This window comes from Podarcis melisellensis, assembly GCF_964234715.1.
Source record: "Podarcis melisellensis genome assembly, chromosome: 3".
In the NCBI taxonomy this organism is placed as follows: domain Eukaryota; kingdom Metazoa; phylum Chordata; class Lepidosauria; order Squamata; family Lacertidae; genus Podarcis; species Podarcis melisellensis.
This window is the reverse complement of record NC_138530.1, coordinates 11530292-11555637: the sequence shown is the minus strand read 5'-3', so window position 1 is coordinate 11555637 and position 25346 is coordinate 11530292. Positions and strand designations below refer to the sequence as shown.

At 47.3% G+C, this 25346-nt stretch overlaps 1 long non-coding RNA gene across 2 annotated transcripts in view; it reads right to left on the bottom strand.

The window, feature by feature from the left end:
* LOC309366117 overlaps window positions 1-25346 on the bottom strand; it is a 96448-nt gene that overhangs the window by 15213 nt on the left and 55889 nt on the right. For both annotated transcript variants that reach the window (XR_014166520.1, XR_014166521.1), the window contains exon 2: window positions 9670-9810. This is a non-coding gene — a long non-coding RNA (uncharacterized lncRNA). The remainder of the gene's footprint in view (window positions 1-9669; window positions 9811-25346) is intronic.

Here is a 25346-nt window from a genome sequence, read left to right as displayed (position 1 = left end):
CTGTTAACTCTTCAAGTTCCAACACCTTCTTCTTCTGACCACTCACTGTCATCCTACCACCACTCTCCAGTCTCTGAGCTTTCTTCTTCTCTTGGTGGTCCCCCAGCTGGTTCCTTCCATCATTCCTCTGCGTCCAACCTGTCCATGACACCAGGACAGGCATCTGAGGTGAGCCCACCAGGGAGCTGGGTCCTGACAATTGCAAAAAGGTACCAGCATCTGCTGATAGTAGCATTGCTGTTCCCTGGCAGTGGCTGTCTGGGCTCTCAGGCAGGAGTCTTTTCCACTATGCTACCTGTAATCCTCTTAGCCAGGAGATTTAGGGATGGTTGAATCTGTTAGCTTTGGTTTCTCTGTGGGGTGCAATAATTATTATTATTATTATTATTATTATTATTATTATTATTATTATTATTATCATTATTATTCAATGTTTTTTTCTAAAAAAATGCTTAGGGGTATTCTCATTTTGACTTAAGAAAATCACCATTTTATAGTTCAAATCAGGAAAAATAAATACAGTACAGTGGTACCCTGTTTTGAGTCTGGGATGCATTCTGGAGCCCCGGACGCTCGACAAAAAGGATGCTTGACAAAGCACCACTCTGTGCACGCGCACGGAGCGGTTTGTGCTTCTGCGCATGTTCAAGCAGCAAACCCAGAAGTTCTTTGTTATCTTGCTGTGATTGTTAAAGTTTCCAACTGGTAAGAAGACCTCTTTTCCTTTGTTCTGCTTATCTACTGCCTGGGGGGAGGAAGCCAATGCCCTGAAACCTAAAAACTCTGATTCTAAACCTCTGCTGCCTTGTGGGATGTCTTCAGAAGAAGAAAAGGCTAAGGAGGAAACTCTACACAAATTTGGAAGGGCCTTCCTAAGATGGTTGGATGGCGCCTTGTATACCTCCTTCCGGCAACTCTTGCAGCCAAGCTGGTGGCAAACATATTGCTCTGCTTTCCTTTGGACCACATCAGTGAAGCTGAGAGCGGGGAGTCTTCTCGTCTGGGCAGCCCAGGACCTCCAGACACACTGCCCAGGCCTGTGCCATGGGGAGGTCACTTGGTTGCTGCTAACACAGCAAAACCAACACAGGAGTCAGCAGTTAAAACATGTCTCTCCCATATAGGTAGGTCTCTAAAGCCACAACAGGTACTGTAAAGCCACTTCCTCCTTAAGGCTGCATCACCCCCTAGCCGGCCAATCGGGTTGATCTGGGGGAGTGGCCTGCCCTATAAAGGCAGGACGCAGCCGGTGATCTCCCTCTTTGTCCACTCACCAGCTGTTCCTGTTTTCCCACCCTCCTGCCCTATAAGGTTTTCTTTCTTTGACCTTGCTAAGCACCTCGGCTGGTTGCCACTGAGGGGCCTGGTAGGAATTTTTCCACTCGGCAAATTGGCCACTTGATTTTTCGCCTACCTCGTAGCAAATCGTCACAACGTTCTGGGTATTGGCGGTTAGGCATTGGTATAGTTGGAAGAGGGGAGGTAGTGCCATCACCTGCCCAACATATTGAAGGGTAGTCCATTAATGGATTCCAGGAGGTGTGGCCCTGTCCAAAGCCTAGGGAAGTTAGGGCCTAAGTTACATCCCCTACTGGTGACCCCGGGGGAGCTCCTAGTTGATGTGCATCAGCAGGACTCCCCCTGCTGGTGGTTAACCCTTCCCGGACTTCAAGCAGACGGGCTGGAGTCAGATATAGTTGGTTAGGACCAATGCCTAAGCCAATACCGCTCATCACCTGTAACCAATAAAGTTGTGGCCTTTTTAAGCCCATTAACCTTAATAATTGTGTCATGTGTCATCATTTCAACCTGGAGGGGCAGTTAGGAACTTGCCACGCAACTCTCCAACAGTTTGACTTCACTCTTGAGGGCATACTCTTCCATTGTCTCCCGAAACAGATGGATGCCAACAACCGAGACAGATCACTGACCCATGTAGCTCAGTATTGTCTACATTGACAATAGGATTTCAGATAGGGTTCTCTCCCTGGCCTTAGCTGAAGATGCCGGGGATGGAACTTAGGACCTTTTGCATGCAAAGCAGATGTTCTACCACCAAAATGATGGAAGAGGCATCACTTAAGAGTTGGTGTGTCCTGCTAAGATCACACAGTTTCAGCCCATACCAGAAGGTGGAAACCCTACCTGTAAACATCCCAGAAGTCACGTTCTTGCTCCTGCATGATAAATCTTGCCAAAATTACTTAATACCAGCTGCCTTTTATGACTGTGGATGCTATCATAGTGGGGGCCTCTTCCAGAGTAACCCAGTTTAACAGAGCAAAAATAGAGCAACGTACTGTAAGTGAATTGTTTGCTGCGCAACTGTGAATTTATCAGCCCTTTTGCCCATACATGCTCAAGATGCACCTTGGGATTGTAAGGCCTCCAGATCGCGTAACCTCTACAGGTAGCTGTGAGATCGCTGTCATGCCATCACATTTGCCTGCAGAGATTTCTCAGTCTGTGACTTGGATCCAAGCTTGCGAGGTCACGAGGCCAGTCCTTCTATTCATACATCATCATCATCATCATCAATTTATTTATAGCCCGCCCCTCTGGCTGGGTTTCCCCAGCCACTCTGGGCGGCTCCTAACAGAATATTAAAAACACAATAAAACATCGAACATTAACAAATTCCCTCAACAGGGCTGCCTTCAGATGTCTTCTAAAAGTCAGATTGTTGTTCATTTGCTTGACATCTGATGGGAGGGTGTTCCACAGGGAGGGTGCCACTACCAAGAAGGCCCTCTGCCTGGTTCCCTGCAACCTCATTCTTTGCAGGGAGGGAACCGCCAGAAGGCCCTCAGAGCTGTCTGGCCTGGACGACAATAATGGAGATGCTCCTTCAGGTATACCGGGCCGAGGCTGTTTAGGGCTTTAAAGGTCAGCACCAACACTTTGAATTGTGCTTGGAAATGGACTGGGAGCCAATGTAGGTCTTTCAGGACTGGTGTGATATGGTCTCAGTGGCCACTCCCAGACACCAGTCTAGCTGTCACATTCTGGATTAGTTGTAGTTTACGGGTCACCTTCAAAGGTAGCTCCACTTAGAGCGTGTTGCAGTAGTCCAAGTGGGAGATAACCAGAGCATGCACCACTCTGGTGAGACAGTCCGGGGGAAGGTAGGGTCTCAGGCTGCGTACCAGATGGAGCTGGTAGACAGCTGCCCTGGGCACAGAATTGACCTGCGCCTCCATGGACAGCTGTGAGTCCAAAATGACTCCCAGGCTATGCACCAGGTCCTTCAGGGGCACAGTTACCCCATTGAGGACCAGGGAGTCCTGCCTTGTTGCTTCAATGGCTCTTGTGAGATCTTGAGATGGCCTGTTTGGGCCACCCCCAGAGATGCAACCCCCAAGAACGCAGATGGGGATGACCAGAGAGCTGCAATATCCATGGCGGAATGTTTTTTGCTCCAGGAACTCAGAATATCCTAACTGTTCTGACTCCCTCACCCAGGATCATTCTGCACCATCCTGTTGGATATTTCTGCTATATCTAACCTGTCAGGGGACTGCCATCGGAACAGGGAAGGGAGGCAGAGGGGCAGTTACAGGGAACCTCTGAAAATCTTCCAAAGCAATTCCTATTCCTGTGGTGGGGAAAGCCACACCTCCAGTGGGGAAGAGGGGAAGGGACCAGAAGATGCTGCTGGGAGCCCCAGGGCCACACCGCATCAATCTGATGGTGGGGAAAGGCGGCCAGGAGGGAAGCATGCCTCTTTCGTCGCCCTCCTTGTGCAGAGGTGTAAAATGCAAAGGAAGGAAGCAAAAGGCTGGGGCTGACTAAGCTCTTATGTTGGGGAGGGACCCAGAAACGACCACTCCCAGATCCTGCTTGCGATTGAGGCAGACATGAACTTGTGGTTCTGCACTGTAAATAGTTTTGCACCTAATTAAAACCTGTAAAAGACAGGTCAGAGTCCTGACTGGTTACTCATGAGCAACCACCATTGCCATCTGACATAACCTATATATGAAAAGGCCCTAAGTAACCAATGTTAAGCTGGTGTCCATTCTATTAAATCAGTGCTCCTCAAAGGCTGTGGTGTGCCACACTGGTGGGGCAGGAGAGAATGACCAGCAATGCAGAAAAACTCAAGGACAATCAAAGAACATTTAAACATAGCATAGTATAATATCAAAACAATTGGGTTTTTTCCCCATTTGCGGAATACAAATAGATATATTTTCAAAATGTGAGCAAATGATACTGAGGACAACCCTGTTCGTGTTTTCCAACGTATTTCTTATCAATAAAAAAAAATCCAAGAGCAATTTTGTTTTGTTTAGTTCTGGCCTGGAGAAAAAAATGTTCGAGAACCACTGTATTATAAATGGGATATTTATGCATCTACAGGAAAAGGGCTGTTTTCACGATGCTAACTTGTAGAGTTATCTGCTGCGGGAGGTGCAGGGAACACCCCCCTTGAAAAAAGACAAAACCCATTGAGAACGAACAGGGGCCTATTTGTGCGGCTGACTATTAGTTCACAATGATCTTCCACAATGGCTATTCGGCAACAGCTGGCCCACGTTTCCTGCGGACAAAGCCTTGGTGGGGCCTGAGACCCCCTACGGATGAACCGTAACCGTTGCCCGGGCAACAGTTAACCAGCACGTGTTTCATTGTTCCCAACTGTTTCCCCCAGAATATTTACAGGTGGCAAGGGATTCCCCTTTCCGAAAGAGGGGTCGCAACCTTGCGAACTTTCAGATGTTTAAACAAATTGGGGGACAAAAAAAGCGTTCCCCTCCTTTTCAAGTGGATTAAGTAAATCTTATTAGAGATCATTTAGGAGGCAGATGCAAGTCACAGCGGGAGCTCTTTCGCTTGCTTTAAAAAAATATATTATAAAAAAAGTATTCAGCGCAATTTGCCAGGACGCTCTCATCAAATGGGGGTGGGGGTGGGGGTAGAATCATAGAATTGTACAGTTGGAAGGGACACCATGGGGTCATCCAGATCAACCCTCTGCAACGCACAAGACTAGGATAGTTCGCGTCAAGGGGTTTTCTCAACAGAACTGAATTTCTAGGCAAACTGATATCCAGAATTTGATATATGAACATTGCAATCTCGTGAATGTCTACTCAGGAGAATCATGCACAGGTAGGATTGAAGCTGTAGGCTGTGAACATTTCTGTTGAGATCACGCATGTTTTCTGATTCAAATGCATTCCTCCCTTTGATAGAATACCACTTTCTTTTCTATCGATTTCCACTTATGTGTGCATGTATATACAGTGGTACCTTGGGTTAAGAACTTAATTCGTTCTGGGGGTCCGTTCTTAACCTGAAACTGTTCTTAACCTGAGGTAGCACTTTAGCTAATGGGGGCTTACGCCTCCGCCACACGATTTCTGTTCTCATCCTAAAGCAAAGTTCTTAACCCGAGGTACTATTTCTGGGTTAGTGGAGTCTGTAACCTGAAGCATCTGTAACTCAAGGTACCACTGTATTTTAAAGATTCCTAACTGTCTTTCGACTGAAACTTTCAAGGCATCTCTCTGGGCTATACAGAAGGGTGAGGGGAAGCTTCACAACACAAGTCACATTAAAAAGCAAGCCTTTCAGTCACCAAAAAAAATAGTAGCCAAAGCAAACCTGTAAATTTTAAAAGCAGCAATAAAGGTTGAAACCAGAAAGGGCAAAATTGAAACAAACCTTTAAAGGCCTAGGAGAGAGGGAGGAGGAGCCTTTACCTGATGCCAAAAGGAAAACAAGCCAAATGACCTTGGAACAAGTAGTGCACAACTCAAGGGTGTCACCACTGAAAAGGCCCCGTCTTTGATTGCCAACAACTGTACCTCTGAAGGTGGGAGGGCTTGCATGGCAGGCCAGGTAATAAGCAAAGTTGTGCAAATGCCAGGGCCACTGTGGCTGACACTAGCACCCCAGGGTTGTTCCTTTTGTCAACAAAACATTTCTTAGGAGATTGAATCTGGTAGGTAAAGGTAAAGGGTCGCCTGACCATTAGGTCCAGTCGTGACCGACTCTGGGGTTGCGGCGCTCATCTCGCTTTATTGGCTGAGGGAGCCGGCGTTTGTCCGCAGACAGCTTCCGGGTCATGTGGCCAGCATGACTTAGCCACTTCTGGCAAACCAGAGCAGCGCATGGAAATGCCATTTACCTTCCCGCCGGAGCGGTACCTATTTATCTACTTGCACTTTGAGGTGCTTTCGAATTGCTAGGTTGGCAGGAGCAGGGACCGAACAACAGGAGCTCACCCCATCGCGGGGATTCGAACCACCAACCTTCTGATCGGCAAGCCCTAGGCTCTGTGGTTTAACCCACAGCGCCACCCGTGTCCCATATGTGTAAAAGTAAAGGGACCGCCGACCTTCTGATCAGTAAGTCGGCCAGTCAATAAAGCTGGGTGTATTTTACTTATTTTTTAAACCCAATAGAAAAAAAAGAAGGCAAATCTAAAATGTTGTCACTGCTTGATGGAAGCAGTCAATAATTTCTCCTCCTGATAGCAAATTCAGGGGGCGAATACCCACAGGAATGGGTACATCAAGAAACAGGAGGGATATATTGGCATGCTGCAGGTGGCAGGCATGCCTTGCAAAGTACAAAGCAAACTAAAAATCTACCCCCCACAATGGCCCAATGATGGGGACTGAGCGTGCCCAGTAGCTCAGGAATGTCGGGTATCGCTTGGGAAAGAGAAATGGGAAGGGGGGGGTAACCTGTCTGGAAACTTTGTGGTCTCAAAATCAAGCAGTGAGGGCTGTTTGTTGCTGCCATATTTCTTTCTGGGAAAGTTGCACTCTTATTATAGAGGAATCGAAGAAAGGGAACAGAGCAGCAGGAGAAAAATTCAGAGAGTAATGGAATGAGTGTAGCACTCCCCCTGCTGTCTGTAAGCGGCAATTCACCGATACTCGCATTGAATTGGTTTTAATTCTACTGTTGTTTCACAAGATTGCAATGTATACTGGGAACTTACGATGGACTGGACATTTTCATAAGGCCATTTTCTTGTTTTAGTTGGTTGGGTGTCCCTCTTTTCCTTACCCAGACCTTTGGGTTATAGGGACATTCTAATAGTTGTTCTCGGAGCTGTTTAATTTTTTTGCTTCTGATTTATGCTGGAGTACTTAATTTTAAGGGACGTGGGTGGCACTGTGGGTTAAACTGCAGAGCCTAGGACTTGCCAATCAGAAGGTCGGCGGTTCGAATCCCCGTGATGGGGTGAGCTCCCGTTGCTCGGTCCCTGCTCCTGCCAACCTAGCAGTTCGAAAGCACGTCAAAGTGCAAATAGATAATTAGGTACCGCTCCAGCGGGAAGGTAAACAGCGTTTCCGTGCGCTGCTCTGGTTCGCCAGAAGCGGCTTAGTCATGCTGGCCACATAACCCGGAAGCTGTACGCCGGCTCCCTCGGCCAATAAAGCGAGATGAGCACCGCAACCCCAGAGTCGGGCATGACTGGACCTAATGGTCAGGGGCACCTTTACCTTACTTAATTTGAAATTATTATTTTTTGATTCTGTAATTTTTTGCACATTGCTATATTCTCCACTCTGAAATATTCAGTGAAGAGTGGGCTATACAGACTATATTATTAAAAATGAGGGGTGCAGGCACATTGAGGGGGCACCCAACATTGTGGGTGCCCTGCATTTGTGTGTGGAGCTTTTTGGAGGGCGTAATAGACCCCATTGACCTCTTCCCACCATGTGGGCTGTGGAATATTGGGGGGCCATTTCTGCCACAACAATATTTTCTGGGGGAGTTACACTTGGAGCCACGCCTAGCCTCTTCTCTCCCTTACCTTACAACAGTGTTGTCCAAAGTTTTTTCAAAGAGGGCCAGATTTGATGAAGTGAAGGGCTGTGAGGGCTGACCAAAGGGCCAACAATAGTTGTTGACCTTTTTTCGGACTGAAGTTGTTGAGCTTTTTATGATTTTACCCCAAAGTTGTTGAGGGTTTTTTAAAAGGATTTTGCCCAAGAAATAAACGGCCACAGGGGCTGGATTAAACCGATTAGGCCCCCCGAAATGGACTTTGGACATGCCTGCCTTACAAGAAATAATGTGTATATTATTATGTGTATATTGGTACAATATTATTATGTGTATATTGGGCAGGATCCAATCCTCTTACACATTGTAATGAAAGAAGCACGCGGGTGGCGCTGTGGTCTAAATCACTGAGCCTTGTGCTTGCTGATCAGAAGGTCGGCGGTTCAAATCCCCGTGATGGGGTGAGTTCCCGTTGCTCAGTCCCTGCTCCTGCCCACCTAGCAGTTCGAAAGCATGGCAAAGTGCAAGTAGATAAATAGGTACCACTCCGGTGGGAAGGTAAACGGTGTTTCCGTGTGCCGCTATGGTTCGCCAGAAGCAGCTTAGTCATGCTGGCCACATGACCCGGAAAAACTGTCTGCGGACAAACACCGGCTCCCTCGGCCAGTAAAGCGAGATGAGCGCTGCAACTCCAGAGTCATCCGTGACTGGACTTAATAGTTAGGGGTCCCTTCACCTTTACTTTTTTTTACAATTTCACAGTATGAGGGATTTCTTATGGAAGGGATATAGATAGGGGTGCAGAGGGAAGCAGGAAGTTCTTGGGTATTATTTTTTTAAAACTCAGAGCGTCTCCAGACTGCACATACTGGAACGTTAAGTTTGTATAATTAAAGTAGATTCAAGGACTCCTTTGCTGCAACAGATCTACTTTAACAGAGAACTGAGTTTTGCGATGGGGAAGATGCACAGAAATGTATGAGCTGAATGAATATAATATAGAAGATGAATGAACACCTTGCAAGCAAATCAGGATGAATGGAGAATGAATGCTCATTTGGCAAATAGGTAAAGGGTAAAGGGACCCCTGACCATTAGGTCCAGTCGTGGCCGACTCTGGGGTGGCGCTCATCTCGCTTTACTGGCCGAGGGAGCCGGTGTACAGCTTCCAGGTCATGTGGCCAGCATGACTAAGCCACTTCTGGCGAACCAGAGCAGCACACGGAAACGTCGTTTACCTTCCCGCCGGAGTGGTACCTATTTATCTACTTGCACTTTTGACGTGCTTTTGAACTGCTAGGTTGGCAGGAGCAGGAACCGAGCAACGGGAGCGCACCCCGTCACGGGGATTCGAACTGCCGACCTTCTGATCGGCAAGTCCTAGGCTCTGTGGTTTAACCCACAGCGCCACCCGTGTCCCTATTTGCCATATAACCTCCCCCTAAACAAATGTCCAAAAAGACCAGATATGATCTAGACTCTGGCATAAGCTTTATGCAAGCAAATCAAGGATGAATGCTCAACAGATCGTCCAAACATTATACAGTACAATTTCTGTAAATAAAGAATAATATAAACAGCAACAAAACATGTTCCCTGCTTTGAGGATTTTATTCATTTACACCATCTTTCTAAAAAAGAGCACCTGCTCACAATTTTTTTACTGTTTGAAAATGCAAATAAAACTAATCCATTTGAAATAGAAATAAACAACCTCAGCTAAATTAATCAAAATGAACATTTCTAATTACACAAGTATCTCCACCAATCCCCAAACATCCAAATAAATAGCAGAATTCCCCCCGCCCCCCCGGCTACCAATGAAGAATTAATACAGACCTCACGGAGGAGAGCGTTCCACAACTCTGGGGCCACAACAGATAAAGTCTTGCCCCAGGTAGATGATAACATTACCTTGGTAAAGGAAGGAACTTAGATTAGGGTCTCACTTGTAGATCCTAAAAGCCCCGGGAGATTATAGGAGAGAAAGTTCTCCTTGAGATCCAGCCTGTTCCAGGCTTCAACTGTCAAAAGATGCATCTTCTTGATTTAGTCCTGGAAACAAGCAAGTAAAAAAAATAAAATAAAAATGCAGCAATTTTACAATAGTGCCCAAGTTGCAATCAATGCAAGAGCCTTCATCCCCAGTCCTCAATGTGTATGTATATATGTAGATATATAAAAACCTTCCCAAAATTTTAATGGGAGGGCAGAGGGCATTGAAAGGCACCAAGGGGGTGTCTAAGGGCACTGTGGTGCCCATGGGCACCACATTAGGGACCTCATGTGTAGACAGTACTTAGCTAGGAGGATCAATGGTCTGACTCAGTTTAAGGCAGCTTTCTGTGCTGCACAGACACTTTTTAATTTGAAATGTGTTGCATACCTGTATCTTTATCTACCGTATTTTTCGCTATATAGGACGCACCTTTCCCCTCCCAAAATTGAGGGGAAATGTGTGTGTGTCCTATGGAGCGAATGCAGGCTCCTTGGCTTCAGCGATAGCAATGCTAAGCCTCCGAAGCGCAGAGGGAGCGCTCCCTCCATGCTCCAAAGGCCTCACGTTGCTTTCGCTGAAGCCTGGAGAGCGAGAGCGGTCAGTGCGCACCGATCCGTCTCACTCTCCAGGCTTCAGGGATAGCCGCTTGCAGCCCCTCCGGTAGGGAGAGGCTGCACATGGCTATGGTGTCTTTAGCCCCACGCAGCCTCTCCCGGCAGGGAGAGGTTGCATGGGGCTAAAGAGGAACCCAAAACAGCCAGCGGGATCCATCCCACTGGCTGCCTTGGCTTGTGACATAGCCGCGCGCAACTCCTCCGCCAGGGAGAGGTTGCGTGCAGCCTGTACGCTGCTCTTTGGGGCTGGGGGGGAAATAATATTTTTTTTCTTGATTCCCCCCCCCTAAAAACTAGGTGCGCCCTATGGTCCGGTGCACCCTATGGAGCGAAAAATACGGTTTATAGCTATATATCTATACAGTGGACGCTTGGGTTGTGAACGTGATCCGTGTGGGAGGATCTATTGGTAAGGGTGGATTTGACCCCACACCTCCCAACTCAATGGCTATTTAACAACTTCACGACATTGTTTGTTATCTAGTATTAGTATTATTTAAATTCGCAACCCGCAGCGTTCGCAACCCACACCGCCACATCTGCACACATGTGGGTCGCGATTCGGCGCTTCTGCGCAATGTGCAATTTAGTGTTACTGCACATGCGCGAGCACTGAAACCCGGAAGTAACCCGTTATTGTACTTCCGGGTTTTGGCGCGTTCGTAATCCGAAAACACACAACCTGAAGCGTCTGTAAGCCGAGGTATGGAAGTATATCCATATCTCCATCTCATCTGTATCTGTAGATCTATATATATAATGTATCTCATTCTTGTATCCTTATCTCCTTCAAGGCGGGGCTGGAGGCACCCGTAGGTGGAGCAATGAATGCAAATTTCACCTTTGCACAGTACATGCACTCACACACAACCCCCTCTGTCCTTTCACAGAGACATGATCCGAACTCTAGGACACATTCCATCCGGGAGGGAGGGAAGCCACAGGATCGGAAGCAGGGCCAGTGATTGGTGTAGCCTGGGGAGAGGGAGCGTACCAGAAAGAGAGGCTAGAGGGCCACATTGGGCTCCGGGGTCTGAGGTTCCCCACCTCTGCTATTAAGATCTGCCAGCTGCTCAAAGGCATCGCTGAGACAACTTGTATGTTCTATCTCTGCTGCTGAGTTGCTATCTGTGGTCCTGAAACCCACGCATTAGTCCCTCTCTAAGGTGCTGATTTTGTCTCACCTCGCCTTCCTATCTCTCTAGAAACCTGGGACTACTGACTTCCCTCTTTTGATATTTGCATCCTGCTTTTCCAACAGCAAAGGGGACGCGGGTGGCACTGTGGGTTAAACCACAGAGCCTAGGACTTGCTGATCAGAAGGTCGGCGGTTCGAATCCCTGAGATGGGCTGAGCTCCCGTTGCTCAGTTCCTGCTCCTGCCAACCCAGCAGTTCGAAAGCACGTCAAAGTGCAAGTAGATAAATAGGTACTGCTCTGTCGGGAAGGTAAACGGCGTTTCTGTGTGCTGCTCTGGTTCACCAGAAGCGGCTTAGTCATGCTGGCCACATGACCCAGAAGCTGTACACCGGCTCCCATGGCCAGTAAAGCGAGATGAGCGCCGCAACCCCAGAGTCGGCCACGACTGGACCTAATGGTCAGGGGTCCCTTTACCTTTCCGTTCCAATAGCAATGTTGAGTTCAAAATGGCTCACAATAACCTTAAAAATAAGTAAGCATCACAGTCACTACAATCGTACCAAAAATGCAATAGCAGAAAAAGATAAGGCAGAAAACATATTCTTCGCACGATTAATACAATGTACAGGCCATCGCCTACCTTGGATAATCAGTTTCCCTATGGATCAAGACACTTAAATAGCAATTGGGACATCTCTCTGTGTCACCAAACATTGATGGGTATCCCATTCAAAATCAGAGAGAGATTTCCATCTATCAAGAGACCTTTTTCTAATGATTTGTTCTCACTGATGAAACACCACTCAACCCTCACAGACTAATTACCGAACAAGGGAGCATAGAAACATAGGAAGCTGCCTGATAGAAAGTCAAACCACTGATCCATCTAGCTCAGGGGTCAGCAAACTTTTTCAGCAGGGGGCCGGTCCACTCTCCCTCAGATCTTGTGGGGGGCCGGACTATATTTTTTGGGGGGAAATGAACGAATTCCTATGCCCCACATATAACCCAGAGATGCATTTTAAATAAAAGGACACATTCTACTAATGGAAAAACACACCGATTCCTGGACCGTCCGCGGGCCGAATTTACAAGGTGATTGGGCCACATCCAGCCCCCTTTGTGTGCCACTCCAGCAATAAATTATACATTTTTGATAAATTTTTAACATTAGTATCTAACAACTCCGTTTCCAACTGGGTTTTTTCTGATGCAAAACCATTTTTCTTGTCAAGTTTAAACAATTCATTAATCTGATAATAATGTGGCCAATCCAATTTATCTTTGATTTGCTCAAATGGTCTTAATTTGTATCCTTCCTTATCTTCCAACAGCAAATCAGAATATCTCAACCAGGTACTCTCCATATTTAACTTTTTCTGGGCCTTTGCTTCCATCGGTGAAAGCCACCTAGGTGTTTTCCTTTCTAAGAGATCTTTATATTTTATCCAAACATTGTATATTTTCTATTTTTTTTTGGTTTTTAAAGCCTTTATGAGCCTTTATCTTATCATACCACAAATAAGCATGCCAACCGAATACATTGTTGAACCCCTCCAAATCAAGAACATCAGCATTATCTAATTTAATCCATTCCTTAACCCAACAAAGGGCTGCGGCATCAAAATATATCTTCAAATCCCCCTCTTTCTTTTGAATCTGTTAGTAATTTACTGTATGTTTCGCTCTATAGGACGCACCCGACCATAGGATGCACCTTGTTTTAGAGGAGGAGAACAAAAAAAAAAAAAAATCTCCCCCTCTTTGCTCAGCGCCCCTTCAGCGAAGCGACAGGAGAAACAGAGCCCCTTCCATTTCTCCTCCTGCTTCGCTGAAGGGGTGCTGTGCAGCTCTCCCTCTCTGCTGAATCCAGGTGAGTCTATCCCTGAAGCCTTCGGAGCGCAGCACGAGTTCCCGTTGCACTCCAAGGCTTCAGACGGCTATCCCTGAAGCCTGGAGAGCGAGAGGGGTTGCTCGCACCGACCCCTCTCGCTCTCCAGGCTTCAGCGAAAGAAACGCAAAGCCAAGGAGCAGAGAGGGAGCACTCCCTCTGCGCTTCGGAGGCTTCGCGTTGCTATCGCTGAAGCCAAGGAGCCTGCATGCGCTCTATAGGATGCACACACATTTCCCCTTAACTTTTGGAAGGGAAAAAGTGCGTCCTATAGAGCAAAAAAATACGGTATATTTAATTCTGGGTTTTCCCCCCTGCCACATAAATTTAGACAACGCTTTCTGATGGTCTAGCCCAGTATTGTCTACACAGACCGGCAACAGCTCTCTGGGTTATCAGGCAGCGATTCTCTCCCAAATCTACCTGGAGATGACAAGAATCGAACTTGACACCTTCTGCTTCGCAAGGCAGATGCTCTGAGCCCTTCCCCAAATGGGACTGAGAACACCCTCCCTCTCCTTGTTAACATACAAGCTGCCCACACCTCTCTCTGTGAAAAAGGAAAAACAAGATTTACTTTTATTTTTTATTTCCACCACTTCTCTCTTGATGTCTTCCCCAAGCCCCTTAGCAACTGGGCTCCGGCTCAGAAGGCACACGAAGGCTCCTGGCATGATGCCCTGTTCCTCTTTCTAGTCAACAAAGCGAGAGACCCCAGCTGCAGAACGGCAGGTGCAACAGATGCAGGGTCCAGAGATTTCGCTGCCTGGGTCCAAACGCCACCTGCCAGCATGTTGTGCTTTCACTCGGAGATGGAGTTTGGAGTAGAGAGATGGGGGATTTCTCTAGAGAAGGGGTGAGGTGGAGATTTTGGGCTTCTGCAGACAGAGACTCTGGTGTTGGGTCTTCTCCCAACTCTGCAGAGGGCGGTTTGCACATAGGGAGGGAATAGCTCCCCTCTCAACCAATTGCCATATTTATTTTATTCGTGGAAATATTTCCACATTGGGTCATCTAAGTGGCTTACACAGATTTGATATTTTTTTTATAGGAAATATAATGGAGTTAACAATTTCATGAGCTCTCAAGCAGAAGCGAAAGGTGCCTAAAAGATGGGCAGATCTATTTGGTTTCTCATTTTTGCAATCTTAAGTTCAGTTCTATGCATTTTTTTTTTAAAAAAAGCATTTCTGTACCGACATAGGATGAAACATCAGGGTGGCGTAAAATGTTGAAACATAAAACACAATTTAAGAAATAAATATTAAATATAAACACTACGGATGATCCTTAAGGTGGCTGGCTGATCAAAATAAAAATCAAATAGTTGCAAAGACCTGTCAGCATTTCCACATTAGTCTGTGATGAGGGTGGCGGTGATGATTTAAGAAAGGCCTCCTGATAATCATCAGTGTTTTTGTCTGAATTTCTCCCATTAAACACATGTTCATATGCAATCTCTCCTAATAGAAACACTTTTGCAAACCAGCTTCCCCAAACACAATGCGTAGGTGCATGATGTTTTCCAGTAAAGCATGCGTTCATTTCTGTCCAGCGCCGAGGGCCTTCTGGCGGTTCCCTCGCCGCGAGAAGCCAAGTTACAGGGAACCAGGCAGAGGGCCTTCTCGGTAGTGGCACCCGCCCTGTGGAACGCCCTCCCACCAGATGTCAAAGAGAAGAACAACTACCAAACTTTTAGAAGACATCTGAAGGCAGCGCTGTTTAGGGAAACTTTTAATGTTTGATATGTTATTGTGTTCTGTTGGAAGCCGCCCAGAGTGGCTGGGGAGGCCCAGCCAGATGGGCAGGGTATAAATAATAATAAATTATTATTATTATTATTATTATTATTTATTATTGTTATTATTACCTGGCTGGAGAACAGAAAAAATTGTGTGAATTTGGTAGAGTGGTTGTGTTTTGGTCCCCTTTCCACTGAGGGGAAGCCCACAGACAGTCTTCTCTCTGGTGTAAATAGTGTCTTCACCCCAAGCGGTAAGTTACCCCCAAAAAGAGGCAGATTTGGGGGGTTAGAATGGAAAGACACAGGACAGGTGATGCATTCCTGTCCCCTAAAAACGTCCCTTCCACCCCTTGCATTTATGTTACTTCCGTGCCTCTCCAGATTGGTCTTTTTTTTTACTCCTGAAAGTATCCTGCAAGGCAGTGGAGGGTTAAGATCAGAGTTTTCCTTCTCCTAGATGGGCTGCCTTCCCAGGTTGATGAGCCCCATCTGCTCCTCACTTCCCTCTCCAGCACATGAAGAAACCACCTTCTCGACTATTGGTCTCATCTATTCCATCCATCAGAGCCTGTCTTCACAGGGAGAGGAAATCCCTAACTCACAGAACATTTGAGGTCCATCAGCTATCTTCACCTGTTTTAGCTGGCCAGTCAGAGCTGCTGTCACCTACTGACTTCTTCTTGGAGCCACAGGTGAGAGCTGAGTGCTGGGTGGGGACTGAACTACCCCAGAATGAGCATGACGTGTCCCTCAACAGCGATATTAAAGGTAAAGGGACCCCTGACCGTTAGGTCCAGTCGCGACCGACTCTGGGGTTGAGGCGCTCATCTCGCTTTATTGGCCGAGGGAGCCGGCGTACAGCTCCCGGTCATGTGGCCAGCATGACTAAGCCACTCCTGGCGAACCAGAGCAGCGCACGGAAACGCCGTTTACCTTCCCGCCGGAGCGGTACCTATTTATCTACTTGCACTTTGACGTGCTTTTGAACTGCTAGGTTGGCAGGAGCAGGAACTGAGCAACGGGAGCTCACCCTGTCACGGGCATTCGAACCGCCAACCTTCTGATCGGCAAGTCCTAGGCTCTGTGGTTTAACCCACAGCGCCACCCGCGTCCCTTCACCAGCGATATTACCCCTCCCCTAACCCCCCACATACCCCAGCTCTTGACCTATAGTGCAACAAAAGCAGGACACCCCCCTCCGCTGTACATTTGTGGGATGAAATGTTCAAGAATTTCAGCAAGAAGCTATGGAGTATTTAAAGATTGGAAAGGAAGCAGTATGCATGTCTTGAAAGTTTTGATGGTGCAAGCAGTATTGGAGGTGGGATTCTGTATAACCACCCCAATAGCACTATGAGTACAAGTCATCATAAATACACAATAAAAAAGGATGTCAGGATCGGCCCTCAGAAAATGTGGGTGCCGGAATATGCTTCTGCCAAAATACTATTTTTCTCTCTCCTTAGACTCCAAAAGCAAACTACATGTGCTCAAATGCTCTTCACTGAGTGAGCTCATCATTTTACAATTCTATAGACACAATAGGCAAATATTAAAGTAATAGCAAAATAAACTTGTGTAGGATTATAAAGGACTGTAATTTTTGCCTTTCATTGCCATTCAACTCCCACCTTTTTCACCCCCTCCTTTATATACCTGCCAGCTAAGGTCCAGAGATTCTCAGGGACTGGACCTTATCAACTTATGCAACAAATTATATTTCAGTTATCAATGCCACATTAATTTTTCTGAAGCAAATTATGTCCATGGAGAAGTATAAAGAGAATCGACATATTGAGCAGTGTGCTATATTTTTGGCGTTTCAGCCCTAAACAACTCTACATAAGAGTACGCGCTGTTGATTTCAACATGCCCTTGCGTCTTACGTGCCAAAAAAGGAAGCCAAATTAAAACTTTTTAGCAGGGTGACATTATAGAATTAAGTCTGGATTTCGAATGTTACCAGCGGGTGGCAGTTCTTTAGCAGGTTCCCTTATGACCACACCAAGAGAGTACCCAAAATTTGGTGGTCGGCATTCAGTTTGCAAATGTTGACCATCCTGGGTGAACCAGGTGAATCTCCGAAAATTCAGATACACTGGTGACAGCTGACAAGCGCTTATTTGTGTACTCTCCAAGAGTTGAAATACATCCATGTCTCCATCTATCTCTATCCATTTTCAGTCAGCTCAAAATTAATCTGGGATTGTCAACATTCGGCTATCAGTGCAGCCTCCCACCTAATTTTGGACATTCACTGTAACACATACATTTTTTGGGGTGTGGCCAACACTCTTCCTTCCACAAAAGGAAAGTCAATGTGTTTGTAACAGAGTGGTAAGGGTTACAACTTGCACAGTTAACATAACTTTCTACCTCACCCCATAAAAAAAAAAAAATTCAGGCTTACCAGAAAGGATTGTTTGCAATGCTCCCAATCTGGCCAGGCGGGTGGGGGCATGTCTGAGGAGACAGAGAACACGGTGGGATGGCAACAGGTTTGCAGCCGAGAGGTCGCTAGCGAAAATTCTGCTAAAGCAGCATTTTATAGCCCAAGTCCACTTTGCTTTTTGGCATTAGCTCATTTGGCAAAGGGAAAGAACTCCCAACACTAGGCAGCATCTATTCAATATCTAGGTCTTCCCTTTGAGCTGGAATCCTCTTTGAAGTCTTCCAAATTCGCCACCGGAGCTCGCCTGGGCCTCCGAAGTTCCCTCCCTGCCCCATCGCTTCCTGCTTCTTTGATTTCCCTTCCCAATTTCTCCAGCACAAAAGCATCTGCCCACCGCATAGGGCAGCCGAAAGCTTTCAGGAGGTTTCTCTCTCTCTCTTTTTTTAAGCTCCCCCCACCGCAGCGAAAGAAAGCCAGGAGCAACATGTTACAACAACCGAGCTTTTCTATAGGAAAGGAGGCTGGCAGACCACACTTTGTTATCCACTTCATAGGCAAGAGTCTTTTTGACAGTGCTAAACCATCGGCCCTGCTGAGCTCAGCAGGAGTCAAGCGCTGAGTACCATCTGTCAAAGCTGTAGGGTCTTCCCCCTCCTCTCCTCGCCCCGTTTATTGTTATTATTACTGTTATTATTATTAAATTATTCTACAATCTGCTAAAAAGGAGGCAGGGAATGGAAGTTACTTGATTGCATTGTTAGCGGAAGTTTGCAGACTGACTCCAAGCAGCAGTGAGCGCGCAAATTCCCAAAACACTACAAAGAAAAGAGGGGAGCGTATTCTCTGAAGAGAGCCAGTCTTTTAACTCGGAGGGTCTGTGTGAAGCGGAAAGAGAGTTCCCTGCTATCTTATTCAAGAAAAGGTTGGAACCATTCATTCAGAAGAAGCTTTGATGGGGGGAAAGGTACTGTTTGAGTGTTTTATTTCAACTAGCCATAACGGGTATACTTTTTCTTGTTGCGTGGCGAGTTCCCGTCTCCCACCAGTAGGAAATAACGACATGTGACACAAGTATTTAGGTTAAGTTAATGGGCTAAAATAGGCCACAACTTTACTGGTTACAGGTAAAGAGCGGTATTGGCTTAGGCATTGGTCCTAACCGACTATCCGGCTTCAGCCTGTTTGCTTGAAGACCGGGAAAGGTTAACACCAGTAGGGGGAGCCCTGCTGATGCACATCAACTAGGGACTCCCCCGGGGGTCACCACTCGGGGGCGCGCTTTAGGCCCTGACCTCCATAGGCTTCAGACGAGGCAACGCCCCCCGGAATCCTTTACCGGACTACCCTTCAATATTTGGGGGAGGTGATGGCGCTCCTCCCCCCAACACATCTACATAACAATACCCCTACCAATGCCTAACCGCCAAAACCAAGGAAGTTGTGATGATTTGCTACGAGGTAGGTGAAAAACCAAATGGCCAGTGCCAATTTGCCAAGTGGAAAAAGTTCCTACCAGGCCCCTCAACGGCGACCAACTGAGGTCCATAACCAGGTCAGAAAGGAAACCTTGAAGGGCGGGCGGGAAACCTAAAAAGCTGAGCGGCCAAAGAGGGAGATCCCTGGCCGCGCTTGCCTCAAATGAGGCAGGCCGCACCCCCTGAGCCAGCCGATTGGCTGGCCAGGGGATGACGCGGCCCGAGGATTCCCCTGATCGCATGGGGCTGGAAGCCAGCCTCCGCGCGGGTGTTGGGGGCGTGAACCGCCGCCGCCAACAAACAACAACAACCACAACAACACCTCCTCCTCCTGAGGCCGGAAGTGGCTTTGTCATTGTTACACGAACTTTTGGCCCTCCAAGTGTTGCCGAACTACAAATCCCATTGGCGCTGACCATTGGCCATGCTGGCTGGTGCAGATGGCAGTTGGAAGTCCAACAGCTTCCAATCTGCTTTAGTTCCTTCAGAAACACAGTGTGAAATTTTTGGAACTTCCCCAAAAGTTTAACCCTACTTTTAGATAGGGTTCAGCTCATTCAGAAACGGGAGACTTGAGTCTGAAGGGCTCTGTTTTGCTCATACTGAGCCGGGCAACTTAAAGACTTAAGTCCATCAATTTGCCACCTCAGTTGGCCCAGAAAGGTAAGACACAGATGTGGTGCCTTGGGCTGAAAACTGAGGGGCCGTGACACAATGTGTGCCTGTGACAACACACATGTGGCGCATGACACATTGTTGGGATGAGGCGCATCCTCAGCAGAAGGCCTTGCCCAGCGCCGTGCAGCTTCAAGGGCTGCGCCTTCAACGCTCTTGGCCTCCGTTCCTCCCTCAATATTGGGGGGCTGAGTCACCCGCTAAGGAATATTGAGGGGACTGATGACACCTCCGTCCCCTAGAGTTAGTGTGCCTGGTAGGAATTTAGCATGGCCATAGTATCTTCATGGGTCATCATTACAGTATAAGTTTTTTATATCTAAACTGAAGGGCCAGAAAAACAAAGCAACAATCCCTTTTTTATTTTTATTTTCATAACCAGGAACTCTTAAGGAGGCTACCGGCAGTTGCTCAAATGCCCATTTCTGAAAAACGGAAGGAATTTGACAATTTGCAGTTGTCTTCTTCGTGGTGTAATAATGTCTGGAATCTGGCGATATTTGAGAAAACAGCACACTGTTTAAAAGTCTTAAAAGGAACTGAAGACCCAGAACGTTCCTAGGCCACTTGCGGAGATTATCACTGCAAGTGCAAAGTTCTTTGCTGATACCAGTGTGAGAAATTCACTTTGTAATAGTGAATAGCAAAAATTGTTCTGTTTATCTTGTTCAACAGTGAAAGCAATTATGCTTTCACATTGCAATTGCATGCCTTTTTGTGTTTTTTTACATAATTCAATAAAATAAGAATTAATACCCTTATTAATACACAGCGTTTTCAGGTTTGGGCGTTTGCAGTATGTTTTTGAAAAGTAACATACCTGCACCTCTCACCTGTCCATTGTTTACCTTTTGCACCACTTGTTGATATTCTGGCTGCTGATAAGCTGTGAATGTACTGTGGGTGGAATTTGCTCTTTTTCATTTTAAGGTTGTGAATCTTCACAAAATCACAGATTCCATGCACAGTATGTTTGCTACATTAAAAGCAGAGCTCCCAGATGACAAGCAACTGCTGACATGGGCCCCTGAGCTCCATTAGGATCTGGCATGGTTTGGTGGCCCCAGATGGAAGAGGAGAAAGAAGGAAGGAGAAGGAACAGACTGGGGGGATGGGACAGGAAAGTTGGCAACCGAGGGATGGAGGAGGGAGGGCCTCCCCTTGCGACTCTAGATATCAAAGTCCAAGAAGCAGATCTTCTGGCTATATCTACCACCCCTCCTGCAGAGCAAAGCCTCAACGGGGAGATGGGAAGACTTTGACCAGCCAGAGAGAGAAAGAGGCTGAACAGGAATTGGTGCTTGCAGCCCAAAAGATGATATACAGCCTATGCAAGGCTGCCTTCTGATGGCTCGGGTAGCAGAAACTCCATACCCTCCAACATTTCTCCAATGAAAACAGGACAGCCTGCCATAGCCTCCAACATCTCTCCAATGAAAATAGGGATGTCCTAAGGAAAAGCGGGACATTCCAGGATCAAATGAGAAACCGGAATGGCTTCTGTAAATCCGGGACTGTCCCTGGAACATAGGGACACTTGGAGGGTCTGTGTCACGGTCCAGTTCACGGGCGATCGAAGTTCCAGCTAGGGACGTCAGGACCGGGGGCAAGATGGCGGGGTGGGAGCAGGAACGACAGTCCAGAAAGCCAAGAGTCCGAGGGTCAGAGAGCCGGGTGTCAAGAAGCCAAGGGTCCAAGGGTCAGGAAGCAAGGAGTCACGAAGTCAGGGGTCTGAGGATCAGGGAGCAAGGAGCCACAAAGTCAGGGATCTGAGGATCAGGGAGCAAGAAGTCACAAAGTCAGGGGTCCAAGGATCAAGAAGCAAGAAGTCACGAAGTCAGGGGTCCAAGGATCAAGGAGCAAGAAGTCATGAAGTCAGGGGTCAGAGGATCAAGAAGCAAGGAGTCATGAAGTCAAGGGTCCGAGAATCAAGGAGCAAGAAGTCACGAAGTCAAGGGTCCGAGAATCAAGGAGCAAGAAGTCACGAAGTCAGGGGTCCGAGAATCAAGGAGCAAGAAGTCACGAAGTCAGGGGTCCGAGAATCAAGGAGCAAGAAGTCACAAAGTCAGGGGTCAGAGGATCAAGGAGCAAGAAGTCATGAAGTCAGGGGTCCGAGAATCAAGAAGCAAGAAGTCATGAAGTCAGGGGTCAGAGGATCAAGAAGCAAGGAGTCATGAAGTCAGGGGTCAGAGGATCAAGAAGCAAGGAGTCACGAAGGTAGGGATCTGAAGATCAAGAAGCAAGGAGTCACGAGGTCAGGGGTCTGAGGATCAAGGAGCAAGGAGTCACGAAGTCAGGGGTCTGAGGATCAAGGAGCAAGGAGTCACGAAGTCAGGGGTCCGAGGATCAGGGAGCAAGAAGTCACAAAGTCAGGGGTCTGAGGATCAAGGAGGAAGAAGTCACAAAGTCAGGGGTCTGAGGATCAAGAAGCAAGGCGTCACGAAGTCAGGGGTCCGAGGAGCAGGGAGTCAAATGCAGCAAGGCAGGGCATGCGTTGCTGTGGCAAAGAGGTGAAGGGAAAATGCTGACCTTATATCCCTTCCCGGCCCTTGTGAGTTACCAATCGGCCTCACCTGTGCGGCCGCACCTTGCCTCTTCAGAACAAACTTAGGAAGGCCAGTCCGGCAGTGCCCTATTGGTCACAGGGCTTGGCTCCTGCTCGCACACCTGACAGTCTGCATTTGTCGGCACACATACACAGGTCTCCATATTACAGAGACCAGAGACCTTTCCCGGATCCTTAAACAATGCTAGGGAAAGGCGACGACACCAGGGACCCGCCGACAGCAGCCGAAGGAGTTAAACGTTGGCAACACCCGGCATTTAAAAGAAAATCTATAGGCGAGTCAAACAATTAAGCGTCTTCAGGTAGGTGGCTTCATTCAAGGCTGCTGGGGAAACAGCAGTAGCACCACTTATTCTCTTTGCGCAGCGTGGGTCCCAGCTGTGGCAAGCCCCAGCACCTGTTCCTTCCACATTCCTGCTGCTTCGGGGCTGTTAGCGACGGACTGCCAAGGGGGCCCTGGGAGGCTCATAATGGATCAAGGCAGGCGCTGAGTGTGCCCGTTGCTTAACTAATGGGTAGCTGTTCACTTTCGCACCAGTTGTTCTCTGGCTTTTTCCAGGATCAGAACTTGGAAGAAGGTTAGACTCTTTGTATATATATCTTTCATATAGACTTGAACGAGGCAGATACCTCATTCAGAGAGACGTGACAGAACTGAATGATGCTTCTCTCCAGCTTGCAAAGCTTTTAATGGAATGTGTTATTATACACCCTTGTGCAAATTAATTGAAACAAACAATGTAGTTTAGTGTGCAAAACTCACATATACAGTGGTACTTCTGGTTGCGGACGGGATCCGTTCCAGAAGCCTGTTCGCAATATGAAAAGAACGCAACCCGAGTCTCTGCGTCTGCGCACATGTGGTTTGCAATTTGCTGCTTCTGCACATGTGTGGGATTTCATTTTGCGTGTCTGCGCATGCGGCGAAACCTGAAAGTAACCCTTTCAGGTACTTCCGGGTCACCGTGGGGCGTATCCTGAAAGAACGTAACATGAAGCGGACGTAACATGAAGTATGACTGTACGTACATTAGTAACGGATATGACCTCTGCTATTTTTAAGCAGCATTTGAACACAGTTTGGCGTGGAGTCTACTACAGTGGTACCTCGGGTTAAGTACTTAATTCGTTCCGGGGGTCCGTTCCTAACCTGAAACTGTTCTGAAACTGTGGGCTATATGCAAATGTCTCCTCTGTGCTGTAGACTGTACGACTATGGAGAAGCTCATTGAGGTGCTGATTCAGATGTGGTACAGGGATCCAAAAAGCAACAGTGACTGTTAGAAACTACAGTGGTACCTCGGGTTACATACGCTTCAGGTTACGTTTGCTTCAGGTTACAGACTCCGCTAACCCAGAAACATTACCTCAGGTTAAGAATTTTGCTTCAGGGTGAGAACAGAAATCGTGCTCTGGCGGTGTGGCGGCAGCAGGAGGCCCCATTAGCTAAAGTGGTGCTTCAGGTTAAGAACTGTTTCAGGTTAAGAATGGACCTCTGGAACAAATTATTTAACCTGAGGTACCACTGTATCATACAGACGCCGCTGTCTCCACTGTGCCTCTTTGTTCCAATAGGAAACACATAGCTCAGTTAGTAAGAGCATGAGGCTCTGAATCCCAGGGTCGTGGGTTCAAGTCCTGTGTCAGGCAAAGAGATTCCAGCATTGCAGGGGCTTGGAGTAGATCAGTGTTTCCCAGCCTTTTCCTGACCGTGGCCCCCTCCCTGGACGTAGCCAAGGCAGGGCAGGAGGGGAAGCTGCCCCCCCAATAAATAAAAATCAATACAAATCTGAAATTCTGCCCCCCCCAACAAAAGCCTGCCCCCCAAACAAAAATCCTGGCTATGCCCATGCCCCACCCCCGTTCTACCGGTAGAAAGCTAGCTACAGTGGTACCTCGGGTTATAGACGCTTCAGGTTAAAGACTCTGCTAACCCAGAAATAGTGCCTCGGGTTAAGAACTTTGCTTCAGGATGAGAACAGAAATCGCATGGTGGCAGTGCGGTGGCAGCAGGAGGCCCCCATTAGCTAAAGTGGTACCTCAGGCTTCAGGTTAAGAACGGACCTCTGGAACGAATTAAGTTCTTAACCTGAGGTACCACTGTATGTAATTTTGTGTGTGTGTAAATAGAACATGTTTTACAGTCATACCTCATGTTACATTTGCTTCATGTTACGTCTTTTCAGGTTGCATCTCATGGCGACCTGAAAGTACCAGAAAGGGTCACTTCCAGGTTTCGCCGCTCGCGCTTCGCGCATGCGCAGAAGTACCAAATCGCGCCGCGGACGCTTCAGGTTGTGCTGTTTTCAGGTTGTGAATGGGCCACCGGAACGGATCTTGTTCACAACCAGAGGTACCGCTATATTTATAATTTTTATAATTTATACAAACTACAATTACATAAAACGATAGGAACATAATGAAATATTTTAGAAGCAGAAAAACATAGAATCATAGAACTGGGACCCAAGGGTCATCTAGTCCAACCCCTTGAATTGTAGGAAACTCAGCTAAAGCATCCATGACAGATGGCCGTCCAACCTCTGCTTAGAAACCTCCAAGGAAGGAGAGTCCACAACCTCCTGAGGGAGGTATTATAAAAAGTAAGCAACACTTATTTGACCCCAGTTGTTTGACACAGAGGGGGAAACCTACAGACACAGTCCAAAAGGCGCACTGGGTATTCTGTATATGTGTGGAGAATTTTAAAGGGCTGACCTGGTGCAAAAAGATCTTGTCATCCGGAGGAGCCTTGGCTGCCTAGATAAAACACTATAATAATTATAATAATATTTTTTTTATTATACCCCACCCATCTGGCTGGGTTTCCCCAGCCACTCTGGGCAGCTTCCAACAAAACACTAAACAGATTGTGAAGCTGAGGCTCCAATACTTTGGCCACCTCATGAGAAGAGAAGACTCCCTGGAAAAGACCTTGATGGAGGACACAAGGAGAAGGGGACGACAGAAGAGATGGTTGGACAGTGTTCTCGAAGCTACCAACATGAGTTTGACCAAACTGCGGGAGGCAGTGGAAGACAGAAGTGTCTGGCGTGCTCTGGTCCAGGGGGTCACGAAGAGTCGGACACGACTAAA